Source organism: Heloderma suspectum, chromosome 7 (genome assembly GCF_057233095.1).
Source record: "Heloderma suspectum isolate Gila_16-S chromosome 7, 16-S_ref, whole genome shotgun sequence".
In the NCBI taxonomy this organism is placed as follows: Eukaryota; Metazoa; Chordata; class Lepidosauria; order Squamata; family Helodermatidae; genus Heloderma; species Heloderma suspectum.
Window position 1 is genome coordinate 59,593,277 of NC_139464.1, and position 17,439 is coordinate 59,610,715.

Sequence of the window (17,439 nt, forward strand, 5' to 3'; positions counted from 1 at the left end):
CTTGGAAAAGGGTGACAGTTAGAAGAAGAAGAACTAGACGCCACTCTGCACCAGTGGAGGCAGTGGAGCTATGGAACTGTTTCCAGATACTTGAGGGTGAGACTGGAGGAGAGCCTGCAGAGGAAGAATTACAGGGGAACCTGCATGAGAGTGAGCAAGAGGCTGAATGTCAGTCAAGCAGAGGTGATGAAACCGAGGCCTACAACAACAAGAAGAGAAGAGTAGGAGTAGTGGGAGACTCCTTGCTGCATGGGATCGAAACCCAAGCATGTTGCAAAGACCCGTGGACTCGCCAGGTATGCTGTGTCCTGGGACAACGGATTAGAGATGTGACTGAAAGGTTGCCTGCACTCATTAAGCCCACTGACAGGTATCCAATAATAGTCTGCAGAAACATGTAGGAAGAAAGCCAGACTATAAAGCACATGGTCTTCAATGTCTATACGCTAATGCCCAGAGTAATGGAAACAAACAGAACGAACTTGAACTCTTAATACAGGAGGGAAATTATGACTTGATAGGTATAACTGAGACTTGGTGGGATGACTTCCATGACTGGAATACAGCAATTGAAGGATATAACTTGTTCAAAAAGAACAGGAGGAACAGAAAGGGAGGTGGAGTTGCACTATATGTTAAAGATACATAACAGCACAGAAATACAGGAGGATGAACTTGGTAGCCCCATCAAGAGCATCTGGGTTAAATAAATCGAGCAAAGGAACCTGGTGGTCAGAGTCTATTACCGGCCACCCAATCAAGGAGAAGACGAGGATGAAACTTCTGAAAAGCAAATTGCCAAGGTTTCAAGGAAGCATGATGTGGTAGTAATGGGGGACTTCAATTTCCCTGATATTTGTTGGGAGACAAATTCTGCAAAACATGGCACCTCCAAGAGATTACTGACTTGTGTTGCTGATAATTTTCTCCTACAGAAAGTAGAGGAAGGAACTAGAGGATTGGCTATCCTTGACTTGATCCTAACCAACAGAGATGACTTAGTGGATAAAGTAGCAGTTATGGGATCTCTGGGGGAAACTGACCATGTTATACTTGAGTTCTTGGTTCTAAAGGAAGCAAAAGCCAAGTGAAGCCAAACATGTACCCTGGATTTTAGGAAAGCCAATTTTAATAAACTCAGAACAATGATAAGTAAGGTCCCATGGTGAGTGACTCTAATGAGAAAAGGAGTCCAAGATGGGTGGGAGTTTTTAAAAAAGGAAATTCTAAAGGCACAATTACAAACAATTCCAACAAGAAAAAAGGCAGAAGACAACAGAAGAAGCCAATGTGGAAACAAAAAAGGACACATACAGCAAGTGGAAAAAAGGTTACAGGCTACAAAAGAGAGTACAGGCAGGTAGCACAGAATTGCAGGGATGGTGTCAGGAAGGCGAAAACTGAGAACGAGCTGAGGTTAGTGAGGGATGCTAAAAGCAACAAAAAGGCTTTCTTCAGATACATATATAGTAAAAGACAGAGGAAAGAAATGGTGGTTCAACTATTAAATAAGCATGGCAAAATGGTAACAGATGACAAGGAAAAGGCAGAAGTGCTCAATTCCTACTTTGGCTCAGTATTCTCCCAGAAGAGGGTCTATGAGCCCACTGGCAAAGGTGAAGTAGAGGCTGAAGGGGCAGGATTTCAGCTTGAGATTGATAGGCATATGGTTAAGGAACGCCTAATTACTAGGGATGTATGAAATACTAACCCCCAGGTCTGGGGGGGGGTCCTACGGGGGGCTGGAGGCGATCCGTCCCTCCCCCCGGAATCCTACCCGGCCGGCTCCGCTTTGCGGCAATTCCATGGAGCCGCCGGCAGGCTCTGGGGCACCAGCAATACAGCTGCCATTGCCATACCACTGGCTGGGCTGATTGACTGCAGATGCAAATGGCATCCACTATGCCATTTGCGGCCGTAAAGGTCTTAGTTTAAGCTAAATGCAGCCATTTATGCAGGGAGGATCCGGCCATCGAGGATTCCTCTGGGAGGCAGAGGTAAGTCTTCCAATCCTCCACAGACTCCAGAGGCCGGATTCTTTTAAATCCAGCCTCACGGGTCTGTGGAGGATTTTTCTGCCATCCCTACAAATTACTTTGAATGAGTTCAAATCTCCAGGGCCAGATGAACTGCATCCTAGAAAAATAAAGAAACTGGCAGAAGAACGCTCAAAACCACTGTGTATTATCTTTGAGAAATCATGGAGGCAGGTGAAGTGTCAGATGTCTGGAGGAGGGCTAATGTTGTCCCTATCTTCAATAAGGGCAAAAAGGAGGAACCTGGGTACTACAGACCACTCAGTCTGACATCAATCCCTGGGACAATTCTGGAGCAGATTATAAAGCAATCCATCTGTAAGCACCTTGAAAACAATGCAATGATTACTCGAAGCCAACATTGATTTGTCAAGAACAAATCCTACCAGATGAATCTGATCTCATTTTTTGATCAGGTAACCTCCCTTGTGGACTGTGGGAATGCTGCAGACATCATATAGCTCGACTTCAGCAAAGCTTTCAACAAAGTGCCCCATGATATCCTGATGAACAAACTAGCCCAAAGTGGCCTAGATGAAACAAGGATCCGGTGGATCCACAGTTGGCTACACAATCAGACTCAAAGAGTGCTTATCAATGGGATCTTCTCAAACTGGGGAGAGGTAATGAGTGGGGTACCTCAGGGCTCAGTCCTGGACCCAGTGCTCTTCAACATTTTTATTAATGACTTGGAAGAGGAGGTGTAGGGAATGCTGATCAAATTTGCAGATGACAGAAAATTGAGCAGGATAGCTAATACATTGGAAGACAGAAACAAAATTCAAAGTTATATTGATAGGCTGGAGTGCTGGGCAGAAAACAACAGAATGACATTTAATAGGGATAAATGCCAAGTTCTGCACCTAGGAAAAAGCATCTTGCACAGTTACAAGATGGGGAACACTTGGCTCAACAATACTACAATCGAGAAGGATCTTGGAATCATTGTAGATCACAAGCTGAATATGAGCTGACAATGTGATGTGGCTGCAAAAAAGGCAAATGCCATTTTGGGCTGCATTAATAGAAGCATAGCTTCCAAATCCCAGGAAGTATTAGTTTCCCTCTACTCAGCACTGTTTAGGCCTCTTCTTGGGTACTGTGTCCAGTTCTGGGCACCACATTTTAAGAAGGATGCAGACAAACTGGAGAGGGTTCAGAGGAGGGCAACGAAGGTGATCAGGGGACAAAGCCCTATGAAGAGGGACTGAAAGAACTGGGCATGTTTAGCCTTGAGAAGAGAAGACTGAGGGGAGATAAGATAGCACTCTTCAAGTACTTGCAAGGCTGTCACAGAGAGGATGATCTCTTCTCGATCATCCCAGAGTGCAGGACATGGAACAATGGTCTCAAGTTACAGGAAGCCAGATTCTGGCTGAACATCAGGAAAACCTTCCTGACTGTTAGAGCAATACGACAATGAAACCAATTCCCTAGGGAGGTGGTGGGCTCTCCCACACTGGAGGCATTTAAGATGAAGCTGGACAGCCATCTGTCAGGGATGCTTTGACTTAGATTTCTGCATTAAGCAGGGGGTTGGACTCGACGGTCTTATAGGCCCCTTCCAACCCTACTATTCTATGATTCTATTCTATGATTCTATGTACATTGGGGGAAAAAATCCCAACTTCAAATATAGCTTGATGGGATCTGAGATAGCAGCAACGGAGCAGGAAAATGATCTTGGGGTTGTGGTGGACAGCTCAATGAAGATGTCAAGCCAGTGTGTGGCCACTGTAATAAAAGGCAAAGTCCATGTTAGGCATAATTGGCAGAGGAACTGAGAATAAAACTGCCAATATCATACTGCCCCTAAAGAAATCTGTGGTGAGGCCACATTTAGAATACTGTGTCTAGTTCTGGTCACCACACCTAAAAAAAAAGATATTGTAGAGCCGGAAAAGGTGCAGAGAAGGCAACTAAAATGATCAAGGAGCTGGAGCATCTCCCCTATGAAAGAAGGCTACAACAGCTGGGATTGTTTAGCCTGGAAAAAAGGAGGGTAAGGGGAGACATGATAGAAGTCTACAAAATTATGCATGGTGTGGGAAATGTGGATAGGGAGACATTTTTTTTCCTCTCTCAAAATACTAGAACCCGGGGTCATCCTATGAAGCTGACTGGTGGGAGATTCAGGACAGATAAAAGGAAGTACTCCTTCACACAGCACATAGTTAAACTATGGAATTCACTACCACACGATGTAGCGATGGCCACCAATTTGGATGGCTTTAAAAGGGGGTTGGACAAATTCCTGGAGGAAAAGGCTATCAATGGGTACCAGTGCTGATGGCGATGTGCTACCTCCAGTCCCAGAGGCAGTGAGCCTATGTACACCAGTTACTGGGGAACATGGGTGGGGGGTGCTGTTGTGCTCATGCCCTGCTTGTGGGTTCCTGGTTGACAGCTGGTTTGCCACTATGTGAACAGAATGCTGGACTAGATAGACCCTTGGTCTGATCCAGCATGGCTCTTATGTTCTTATACGCCATTTCAAAAACACACAAACACAATGTTTTATACAGTTCTGATCTCTCTTCAGCCTCTTATGCATGGTGTGGAGAATGTGGATGGAGAGACTTTTTCTCCCTCTCTAATAATACTAGAACCCAAAGGGGTCATCCCATGAAGCTGATTGGTGGGAGATTCAGGACAGATAAAAGGAAGTTCTTCTTCACACAGTGCATAGTTAAACTATGGAACTCACTACCACAAGATGCAGTGGATGGATTTAAAAGCGGGTTAGACAAATTCATGGAGGATAAGGCTATGCTGGGGAACATGGGCGGGAGGATGCTGCTGCACTCATGTCCTATTTGTGGGTTTCCCATGGGCAGCTGGTTGGCCACTGTGTGAACAGAATGCTGGACTAGATGGACCCTTGGCCTGATCCAGCATGGCTCTTCTTATATTCTTATGTTCTCTCTTATGTCTTTACTATGTTGGCTATCTTAACTAATAGAACTAGAGGGATATCATATAGGTCAACCAAATAGGATACAATTTGGGGGTATGGGGTATTTTTGTAATGACACTTGTTCAAACTTTCAGAATGACCAGGGGTATTAACTAAGATGGGCACAGCATATTTCTCCTTGCTCAAATGTTTCCCCAAAAGACAGATTTGCAAGCCAGAAGTGATTCACTCGTGTGTACACCTATCTATATGCTTGAAATAACCAAAAATAGTTTCCATGAGAGACAGAGTGCTGGTCCAGATGGATTGTTGTTTTCGTTTAGCTTTAATATTCTTATTTATGTCACAACAAGGCACAGCAGAAGAAAATGAATTTCCATTTTCTGAAGACACGGGGCAGGTGAGGTCCCAATTCTAATTTCAAGAACCGCTAAAATTAAAATTATACAAAATTCTTCAGGGGCTGCTGTGGCATTCATGTTTTGAATTTCCATTATTTTGGACAGTGAAATTAATTCATCTTTCTTTTTTACTTTACATTCTCCCATACAGGCACAGTGCGTTCTATGAATTTAACAGAGTGCTGAAAAAAATTGAAAATGTTTTGACATTTGGAGTTTTGTGTTGTAACCGTTGCTGTTCCAGATCCCAGTATTCAGGGATTCATAAGTATTTCACCACAAAACTTCAGCTTTCACTTGTTATGAAGGGAAGATCCTTGTGTCTGAATTAGACATTTTTGAAAATGGAGCTAAGAGGAATTTGAATTTGTTTCAAGTCATTGGTCTGGGGCTTGCATAAATCTTTATGATTAAGCTGCCTGGATCTTCTTTATAGTTATTTCTACTACTCTAACTCCTCTTAGAGACGTCACCAAAGTTCATAACCCAAACCTCAGCAGCTCATAACACTCACCTCTAACCCAAGACAAACATTATGATACAGTGCTGTGATTGGACGTATGAAAGGTATCAAATGGACTCAGACTTGGACTCTGAAATAACCAAGTCCAATTATGAATTAAGCTTAGGGAGGTTCACCCACCTCTGCCTCCAGTGAGTAACTTTTTTTTTTTTAATAATAATAATAAAAGTATATGGGCAGTATCCAAGGCTGACCCCATGTGAGTGGGACCTACCACTAATACAACAGTTCTAAAAACAGTTAGAAATGAACTGAAATGTTCATTTCCAGTATGGGGGAGGTCAGTGGAGCTCCCCGAAGGGAGCTCTGCTGACCTGTCCTGTTGTGGAAACAAGCACTTTGGCTTGTTTCCAGGTTTATTTTAGAAAGTGATAGCATCCTGCTGCACTCACAGTGGGTCCCACGGGCGCAAGAGAAGAACAGAGGCTCAGCAACAGTATTGGATACTGCCCATGGGGAACATAAATGGCTCTAATTCAACAAAATGCATGGAATTCAGTTAGGGCTGCATGTACGTAGCCTTTAAACAACAACAGCAACTGTGATCCTGGAAAACATTTGTTTGGTGGGGAACCTCCCAGTTTCCCAGCCAAGTGGCTGATGGGAATGATTCTAATTTTTTAAAAGTCTCTATGGATCCAGCTCTGGCTGTTGTATCAGCATGGAGAATCACATGTGTAGCAGCATTGATTTGTGACATAATCTCCCATTGAGCCAGGAATATTCATGCATATGGTTCCTCCTAGTTTCCCTCTCCCAGGCTCTGCAACTCCCTTCCAATGGAAACTGAGCTAGCTCTATCTTAATTGACAATTGACCAACAGGCAAGTACATTCTTATTTCCACAAACATTTGGCTTTGGGAGGAGCAATCCTATGGCTGCTAGTGAGCAGCTAGACAGCCATAGGATATCTGGTTTTCCGGGAATCGATCTCCCGCACTTCCACGCTGCCTCGCAGGCAGAGCAGAATAGCCCTGCACTCCATACTTGCAAGAGGAGCATGGAAATGGCCAAAACAGGGCATTCCTGGGGGGCGTTCTGGGGTGGGGAAGGTGGAAATGCTGGTATGACACATCCTATGGAAATGCTGGTATGACACACTCCGCCTTCCTGCAGCTAAACAGCTGAAATCGAATATATATTTAACATGAAACATAAAAAAACATAATGTGCCTAAAGTGCTGACATTGCCTGTTTTCTGCAACATCAAATAGGTGTTTGAAATTCTCTGGCTTCAGAGAAATACGCTCTACCCCATTCTCAAAATATTTGCTATGATGCTGTTCCTTTGATGTTACAGGAGCTTCTCTAGAGTTCATGATTTGTGAATCTTTTGCTACTATATAGGATTTGATATTTATTATTTTTACTACTACTACTATTGAGTTTCTAAGTTGCCTTTCTCTTTAAAAAGACCCAAGGTGATTTACAACAAAATTATTAAAACATACAGAATACAAACCTGCTAAAAAAAATTTCCATTAAAAAATATCAAAACATCGTGATGATTTAAGGGTTCATGCATAATCGTGAGTGAAGGAGGCAAGAAATAAAGAGATGGCTCAAGTGTATGGATTGAACATTGGGCCACATTTATTGAAACTGATCTGCAAAGGGGGATTCCTGGGCGGCTACCTCTCTGTTCCAGTACTAGCCAGGCAATGTAATTGGGTGAAACATTCTTTGCCTACTGGATATTGATTGTAGAATCAGCACCGCTCAGGATTTCCCCATTTTGGGAAAGGGGGACATCCCCTGTCACATCCTCCCCCGCCCAGGCCACAAAATACCAGGTGTGCAAGGGGAGATGGCCTCACAAGTAGTCCTTATCCCCCACTGGAGCTGCAAAACTGTCAGCGGGATGCCTCAGGCATCACCTGTCACCACCAACGATGCCTCAGAATGATCACCATCCCTATCCAGTCAAATGTAGCCCATTCAAGCCAGCCACAGGAGGACAACAGGCCTTTTGCTTAGTCATTCTCTCCCCACCCAACTGCACTGAGTTTCTTCTAGCAGGACCCTTTGCAGATCAGACAAGAATAAGACATTACCCAAGTTGGACAAATTCACTCTGTCTTGCCTGTAAAGCTTCCTCCTCATCTGACACATCCCAGGGTGAAATATAATCCCATTGCCAGATGCACGTAAGTGATTGGCAGTTTCCCTATTTATCTTCTTATGGGTGTGATCCAGTGCCCCTGGATCCATGCCATCCCTCCAGCTCACTCTGGGAATCAGGAGTGGTCCTGCAGGCTAATAATTGCCTGGTAAAGCCCCTCCTCTGGCCAGTGGCACCACTCAACCCAGCCAATGCAGGGTTTGCAGCCATGTCTCCTCATTCTCCCTGCCACACACACACACACACACACACACGCACACACACTCACAATGCCTCTCTGCCCCCCGACAGGCAGGCAAGCCAAACACAGCGTAGGGCATTTCTCCTGTTGAAATAAATGGGGATTAAAATTTGGCTGGATTATGCAGATAATTTCTGATCTTTTCTTGTAATTAACTCCTGTTTACAATTGGTTTGGTACACTATAACCGTGACATCAATCTAGTTCAACAGAGATGAATAAACTGCTGTGAAATGCTATAAAATCTGAGACATATCTCTGTAATATGCCAATTGTTTTGTGCAGATGCTGATACTCTTCCAGACATGCTGAATATGGAAGCCTGTTTTGTGGAATGAACTGGTTTTAAAAGGGGTCACCCTGCTTAGCACATTACAGTAATATGCTAAGTGGGGTTGTTAATGCATTTGTGTTACATAAACAAACATTTCATGTAAGCTGTTTATGGTCCTAATGGAGGCTTTAACAGAAGCTTTAATGGAGTCAACACAACAGGGTTTCACAACAAAAATTATTTCTATTGCAAGTTTTCGCTGTTGACTTCAATGCATTGTACAATTATACTTGATGCTGTAATTCAGGATTGTATATTGGCATCTTGCAACCCAGCATCTGAAAAAGATTGAGTTTAACTGTCATTTTAAAGCTTAAAAATGTTGTGTATATTGCTGGGAGACCAAAGCCACCTGTTCAGAGACTGGACTTTCTCCCCATACATACAGTGTCAAGAGAAATGACTGACAATAGAACATATATTAATTTTGGAGGATACAAGGATTTGATAAAAGGGTATGTCTGCTCATGTTTTAGTGACCAAATACAAAAGGATGCAGACAAACTGGAGAGGATTCAGAGGAGGGCAACAAAGATGATCAGGGGACTGGAAACAAAGCCCTATGAAGAGAGACTGAAAGACCTGGGCATGTTTAGCCTTGAGAAGAGAAGACTGAGGGGAGATAGGATAGCGCTCTTCAAGTACTTGAAAGGTTGTCACAGAGAGGAAGGCCAGGATCTTTTCTTGATCATCCCAGAATGCAGGAAACGGAATAATGGGCTCAAGTTACAGGAAGCTAGATTCTGGCTGAACATCAGGAAAACCTTCCTGACTGTTAGAGCAATACGAAAATGGAACCAATGACCTGGGGAGGTGGTGGGCTCTCCCACACTGGAGGCGTTTAAGACGAGGCTGGACAGCCATCTGTCAGGGATGCTCTGACTTGGATTCCTGCACTGAGCAGGGGGTTGGACTCGATGGCCTTGCAGTCCCCTTCCAACCCTACTATTCTATGATTCTAAATAATCAATATATACTGTTATTTCACATAGTCCATGTTTCACCTAACCAATGGAAGAAATCAGTTGCCCTTACATAAGGCTGATTGCTTTCTGTGGCTTGGATTCATAGTTGGTCATGCTTAGAGTGGACTCATGGAAATCAGTGGGACGTAAATTAGTCGTGATTAACTTACCATTGATTTCAAAGGGATCTACTCTAAACATGACTGACTACAGCCAACACAATGTTACAACTAACTTTTGCTGGATTGGGGCCATATCCTCTCTAGTCACTCAAAAAAGACAAAAAGGATACAGTTGTCAGAAATTCATATTGGTTTGGTATGTTTAATAGTTGCATATGTCAAAGCTGGCCATGCTAATAGAATCTTTTCAGCGAGTGCACGTGCATTAGGGATGTACGAAAGTCACTTACCTTTTCGCAGGGGTGCTTCGCGGTGGGGGGGAGGCGCTTCGCTTCTCCCCCCGAAGTTCAGGCGAGGGGGGGGAGCCGTCCTGCCTCGCCCAGCTGAAATTCAGGCCGGGGGGGAGGCTTTCCGCCTCGCCCAGCCGAAATTCAGGCCAGGGAGAAGCGCCCCGTCTCCCCGGCTGCGAAACAAAGTGTAAAAAAAACAAAAAACCCCGTGATAGGCTATGTAATGATTAACATAGCCTATCACGGCTAGATTTCCAAAGTCAGCCGTGATAGGCTACGTAAATCGTTACGTAGCCTATCACGGGTGACTTTGAAAAAAAAAAGCGCGTACGCAAATGGCGGCGGCCTATGGGCGCCGCCATTTGCGTTCCTTATTTGGTCCCAGTAGTCTACATAAAGATTTATGTAGACTACTGGGACCAAATAAGGAATGCAAATGGCGGCGCCCATAGGCCGCCACCATTTGCATACGCACTTTTTTTTTCTTCTTCTTCAAAGTCACCCGTGATAGGCTACGTAACGATTTACGTAGCCTATCATGGCTGACTTTGGAAATCTAGCCGTGATAGGCTACGTTAATCGTTACGTAGTCTATCATTTTTTTTTTTTAAACACTTTACCTTGTAATGGTGGTGGCAGCAGCCGGTCGGAAGACCGGCTGCCGCCCCCCCCCCCGACGAAAGGCCGACGAACCACCGCTGGGACCCGCCGCCGGGAGGGACATTTGCCAAAGGTAAGTCCCATCCCGGGGGGGTGGCGGAGAATTTCACCGCCTATTTTGGGGGGCCGAATGCGTTGGCGTTCAGCCCCCCGAAGATTCGGGGAGAAATTCTCCGCCATCCCTAACATGCACCCGGTCTGTCACTTCAAATACTGCTCAGCGGCTGGATGTAACACTACCCGGCAAAACATGGGAAGGGCTATCTTCCTGCGGGATCCTGCCTTTGCTGGATCAGGGCATAAATATTCAGCTTCATGTTTGGTGATGTTGATGTTCCTTGAACTTTACTTCACAAACAGAATCTGCATATTTCCTTATGAATTTGAACGAGAATAATACTGACTTTGAATCCACATTCTGAGTGTGACAGATGGGGGATACGGTTGTGTTTTAACTTTCTCCTTGCTCTAACCATTTAGGGCACAATCCTATCAAGATAGGACGCAAGGCAGGAGAGGCATGGGGGGGGAGATCATTCTCTCCATGCCTCTCCCATCCTGCTATTTTCCGCTAGACAGCTGTTTTTTGGCTGTCTAGCTGCAGGGGGCTGACCAGGAGAGGAAGCTGCATGTATGACACATAGGATGTATCGTACATGCAGCTCCGCTCTCCCCACCACGGAATGTCCTTAGCCCCTCCCCATTTCAGTCTCTCCATGCTCCTCTTCCAAGCATGGAGGACAGGGTTTCTCTGCACGGCCTCTGAGGCAGCGTGGACGTGAGGGGAGGTCAGTTTTCCAGGAACCGACCTGAGAGCATGGGCTCCAAGGTCAGTTCCTGGAAAAGAGCATATCCTGTGGCCCTCTAGACAGTGTCTAGTGGCCATAGGATTGCTCCCTCCATTGGCCTTCCCAAAGGGTCAAAGCTTATAATACCCATGGTATGCTGCCACCACCTTTTTCAGGCAATGCCTTATTAAGATTGTAAAATAAAAAAGAAAATAAATATTATTGTTCCTACTCCTGGCAGTTTTGGCTGATACTTATTATTTGGATCCACTCCAATCTGGTTTCTGGTTTGGTTTTGGGCTGGAGATAATCTTAGTTGCCCTGGTATATGTTGTACGCTGGTGAATGGTTGGCAGGGAGAGTACAACCTGGTTGGTTCGCCTGGACCTTTCAGTGGCTTTCACTTAGGGATGGGTGAACTCACCTGGATCCACCTCATGTGCTGCTTGATGGACCCCCATTGGCTGCCAGACCCTGTTCGCCATGCTGTGCAAGCTGCCGGCTGGTCCATGGGTGCCCAGTGAGTAGTGTGCAGCTGCCCACTCCCTCACCAAGCTGCCATTTTGCTCAAAATGGTGGCTCGTACTTTTTACGTAAAGGGGCCATTTATGTAAATCGTCATTTACACCTGTAATTTTGCATAAACGGCCTCTTTACATAAAAATAATGAGCTGTCATTGATTTTGAACAAAACTGAGGCTAGGCAAGGGGATGGCGACTGCCGCACTTGCCTGACTCAGCAGCATACACCGAATCAGGCAAGCATGGTGGTCCACAGACTGGAGTCTGGGAAGCCGAGCAGGGGGTGGGGAGTTCACTGGACTCCATCCCCCTCTCAGACTACCGAGGAATCCCTACTTTCAGTGTCATTGGTCCTTCTTTCAGTACCATTGATCCTCCTGGCCATCTTGCTGGGATGGGTCTAGGAGACACAGTGTTAAATGTCTCCAGCCCTGTTGGGGGAACATGTTCAGAAAGTGGTGCTTAGCGGACTTCTGTTCCGTCTCATGGTCTTTAGGATGTCTCAGGGTTCCACCTTGTCCCTATGCCTTTTAACATCCAGCATGAAAGGGTTCCACCCTTAAAGGTGGCCTAAAAATAACTTTAAATAAACAAACTTCTACACTTCTATGTCTGGAGGTCTGGGCCACAGTGTCATTAGTATGCCCCTGTACTAATCCAGAGGGAGGACTGTAGAAACTAAGATGAAGAACTGGGTATTTAATTGTTTAAACTGATGCTCTATTTCATTTTAATCTGCTTTATTTGAATTGTTGTGCTTTTAGACTGCTGTTTTAGTTATTTCAGCCATGAAGTTGGCTGAGTGGCCTTAGGCTTGTCATCATCTCTCTGCCTTACCTGTACCACAGGATTGTTGTAAGGATTAAAGTGAGGAGAGCCATGTACACTTTCCTGAGCTCCTTGGAGGAAAGGTGGCAATGTAGTGAAAAAGTATGATGATGATGATGTGGTGTAGTGGCGAGAGTGTTGGACTGGGAGCCGGGAGACCCGGGTTCTAGTCCCCACTCGGCCATGGAAGCTCACTGGGTGACTTTGGGCCAGTCACAGACTCTCAGCCCAACCTACCTCACAGGGTTGTTGTTGTGAGGATAAAATGGAGAGGAGGAGGAGGATTATGTATGCCGCCTTGGGTTTCTTAAAGAGGAAAAAAGGCGGGGTATAAATGCAATAAATAAATAAATAAATTATTATTAACCATCTAGTAGAGGAACAGCAGAAAATTAGGTGGAAGGAAGGGCTGAGGTGTAGACAAAAATGGAGGTGAACAAACTTTTCAAATCCCAAGCAACGTAGGCCATTTCCGTCATACCCTGGCTGTGTAAGTACACTCTCTTCATGAAACATCTAAAAGTAGAGTCAAAACAAGTTTACTCTGATTCAGATAGTGAAGTGGTTGAAGTGCCGAGGTACTCTTCCCCACTCCAATCCCACGAAGGGCTCTCTGGGGCCATGTTGGCAGGTTAGAAAACTCCAAATAAATTTTAAAAAAATACATGATTTTCCTTCCCTAGGAATAAAACTGCTTGTTGTACTAAAGCCTCTGGGAATATACACCTGTGATTAACCCAGACCACGTGGCTCTGGGTTCATATTACTCCAGCTGTAAAACATTTACTTGGCAAACCAAGCTAAAGACTGCAGGAGGGTCTTTACGTGAATCAGTGTTCTATATGTATTTCTTGACATCTTTTATTGGTATTGCAATCCATCTTTGCCAAATCCACTCTGCATGTATACTTCTGGAATCCTAAGTGTCCAATAAAATCAAAGCAATAGGCACACAAATAATAACATTTTTCAGAAGGGAACACAGCAGCAATGAAAAGCATATTCAGTGATGGAAATACTCCTATTTCCTCTCCAAGGGTTGGCAATATCTTGCCAGCTCAGCTAACATTACGTTTGCTGACACTTTTCTGTTGCTGAAAAATTAGTATGGTTTCATTTTTTGCAGGGATACATTTTTTACTACATCATCCCTTGCAGAATTTCTTTCCCTTTATTCAAGGCAGCTCCACTGATGACTATTAATGGGAAAGAGGGATAGAGAGTGGAGAACCTTGTTAAGAAAAACTCAGCTAAAGATTTCTCCACATGACAAGTGAATTAATATATCGGTGGACCCATTCTTAAAGCCACCATAATGAACAAGGTCACAGCTTATCAACTCAAGACAAAAGAAATGCCACAATGCTTTCTTGAGGAAAGTCCCCCAAAACAATTTTATGCAAACATTCTCATGTATTGAAAACTTATGAAATGTACACTTCTGAAACTTTTCAATGTCTACTCCCCTGCGAAGTTTTCCCTCCACCCTTATCCATTTTTCACTAGCCACATGGTTGCATTAGGAGCAGTGAGCCACATATAATCCTTCTGGAAGCCATTAGCATTTGGGAAAACACACACACACACAACTCCCTAAGGGTATAATCCTATGCATGTTTAGGCAGCAAAACGTCCTACTCCCCCCAGCATTCTTCAGCCAACCTAGCTCACTGGGACTTGTAGGGCTTTTTTTCTGTCTAAACATGCATAGGCTTGCACCCTAAATGTCATAAAGAAGAGTGCTGATGTTTGTGGGGAAAAAATATGGAAGATATGAGGACGACATTGATATCTCAACTGATTTTTGCCTGTGCTTTAGTACTGAAGGAGAATTTCACTACTTTTTAACCCTTTAGGCAATGGAGACAGTCTGACGGGTCGAATACTACTATAATGACCATATAGTATTGTAGAAAAAAAATATACAGTTTCAATACTAAGGGTTTTTACAAATGTTTCTTCCTGTTTTTAAAGTCCAATGAAGCACACAGGGGGACATCCCAATACAGTCAAAGACTATTTTCATTAGGTTACATGTTCAAATATGGGGAGTCATTACAGGCAGAAATTCACCATCAAGGGAGAAGTAGACATGGCAGAAACACAGGATAAAGCCTGAATGTTGGAAGCATAGGGGGAGAAGAAAGACAAAGCTGGACCAAGAAGCTCAGGAGGAGTGGCTGGAGGGAGTGCCAGGAAAGAAACAAAGACCAGAAGAAACTACAAAAAGGGGTAGCAGGAAGGGAAAGGGACCAGCAAGCTTGTTAGAAGACCAAGGAGTTGAATCAGAAGACTGGTTGCTGGGAATGGTAAAAGAGACCTTCCAGTACAGACAGCAGCAGACAGCAGAAATGTTTTCCCCACTTCCACAGCAACCTCAGTACCTGATCATCCTGACCCCACAGCTTGCCACTACATAGGAATTCTTTGTTATCCTGCAGATACTTACTTAGGTTGCTATGCTGGCATTCACCCTGCTGCTACATACCCCCATCTATAGACACTAATCCTGATCCTGCAGCTACTTACCCTTATAACTCCCTTTCATTCTGATCCTGCAGATACCTAGCCATATCACCCCATAAGCATTCATCCTGATCCTTCAGCTACTTACCTCATTCCATGAGCCTTCATCCTGTTCCTGCAGCCACTTACCAGTATTGCACTGGGGCCATTCCACCCTATCCTGCAGCTCCTTACTTTGTTCGCTAAGAAGGGATTCTGCTTCCAAAACTATTGACTTGAATGATCCTGTGCTATAAAAAGGGTTAATAAAGTCTAGAGTTGCTGCATTTACATTGTCACATAGTTCCTTTTGGTTGAAAACAGGGGGAAGTTACATGTCCCCACTGAAAGTGGGGACACCCCTTGTAACAATATCCCAACTTTCTTCCACCATGAATTCTTCCACTTAGAATTCTAAGGTAGAAACCCATCCAGGCATCTACCAAACCCAGAACTGTTTAGCTATAGCAAGATGATGATATCATGCACCTACTGAGTATGGCCTGGGATAATGGAGGCATGAGCTCCGCATTATGTGTAATTCAGTTGCCTGCATAATTCAGAGCCCTGTAAATGGCTGAGTGATACAGATAATGGAAGAGCTGGATGTTCTTTAGAAGATTAACTAAAGGGAAGTGAGCAGGAATATTTGGTAATTTGACTGGTTCTTCTGTTGGTTAAAAGAAAAAGCTCTTATATTAGCAGGCCAGCACTTTCTTACCCAAGCCAATTTAAACATAATGGGTTGTATCCAATGTTAGTCCTACTTAGAGAGACCCATTAAAATGAATGGAACTTAAACTATTCATAACTAAGTTAGGTCCTATTCATTTCAATGGGTACACTCTAAGTAGGACTAACAATGGATACAACTCAATGCCTCCCACTCCCACTAGATAATGGGCAGGCTGTGGTGCTGAGTGGAACTCCCAGCAGATCCCATCATATTAATGAAACTGGCCAGTACAAATGTGTCAGGAAGCCCAGAGCTCTGCTAGATGACACTGACTGCTACTCACCTGAGCCACATCGGTGATGATACTAGCAGCCCAGCATTAGAGTGATGGGTTCTACTGTAGCTAGGGGTGTTGGAGACTTAAAGACCAATTTTTCACTTGGGGGGCGGGATTTGTGCTCATTCACATTAGTGTTAATGTTTGTTGTTTATTTGGTCAGTCGCTTCTGACTCTTCGTGACTTCATGGACCAGCCCATGCCAGAGCTTCCTGTTGGCCGTCACCACCCCCAGCTCCTCCAAGGTTGAGTCCGTCACCTCCAGAATATCATCCATCCATCTTGCCCTTGGTCTGCCCCTCTTCCTTTTGCCTTCCACTTTCCCTAGCATCAGCATCTTCTTCAGGGTATCCTGTCTTCTCATGATGTGACCAAAGTACTTCAGTTTTGCCTTTAATATCATTCCCTCAAGCGAACAGTCTGGCTTTATTTCCTGGAGTATGGACTGGTTTGATCTTCTTGCAGTCCAAGGCACTCTCAGAATTTTCCTCCAGCACCACCATTCAAAAGCATCTATCTTCCTTCGCTCAGCCTTCCTTATGGTCCAGCTCTCGCAGCCATAGCTTACTACGGGGAATACCGTTGCTTTAACTATGTGGACCTTTGTTGTCAGTGTGATGTCTCTTCTCTTCACTATTTTATCAAGATTTGTCATTGCTGTCCTCCCAAGAAGTAAACGTCTTCTGATTTCCTGGCTGCAGTCAGCATCTGCAGTAATCTTTGCACCTAGAAAGACAAAGTCTGTCACTGCCTCCATGTTTTCTCCCTCTATTTGCCAGTTATCAATCAAGATGGTTGCCATAATCTTGGTTTTTTTGAGGTTTAACTGCAACCCAGCTTTTGCACTTTCTTCTTTCACCTTCATCATAAGGTTCCTCAGCTCCTCCCAGCTTTCAGCCCTCAAAGTGGTATCATCCGCATATCTGAGATTGTTCATGTTTCTTCCAGCGATTTTAACTCCAGCCTTGGATTCATCAAGCCCAGCACGTCGCATGATGTGTTCTGCATACAGGTTGAATAGGTAGGGTGAGAGTGTACAACCCTGCCGTACTCCTTTCCCAGTCTTAAACCAGTCCGTTGTTCCGTGGTCTGTTCTTACCGTTGCTATTTGGTCATTATACAGATTCCTCAGGAGGCAGACAAGATGTACGTAAGCACAAATAGAATGAAA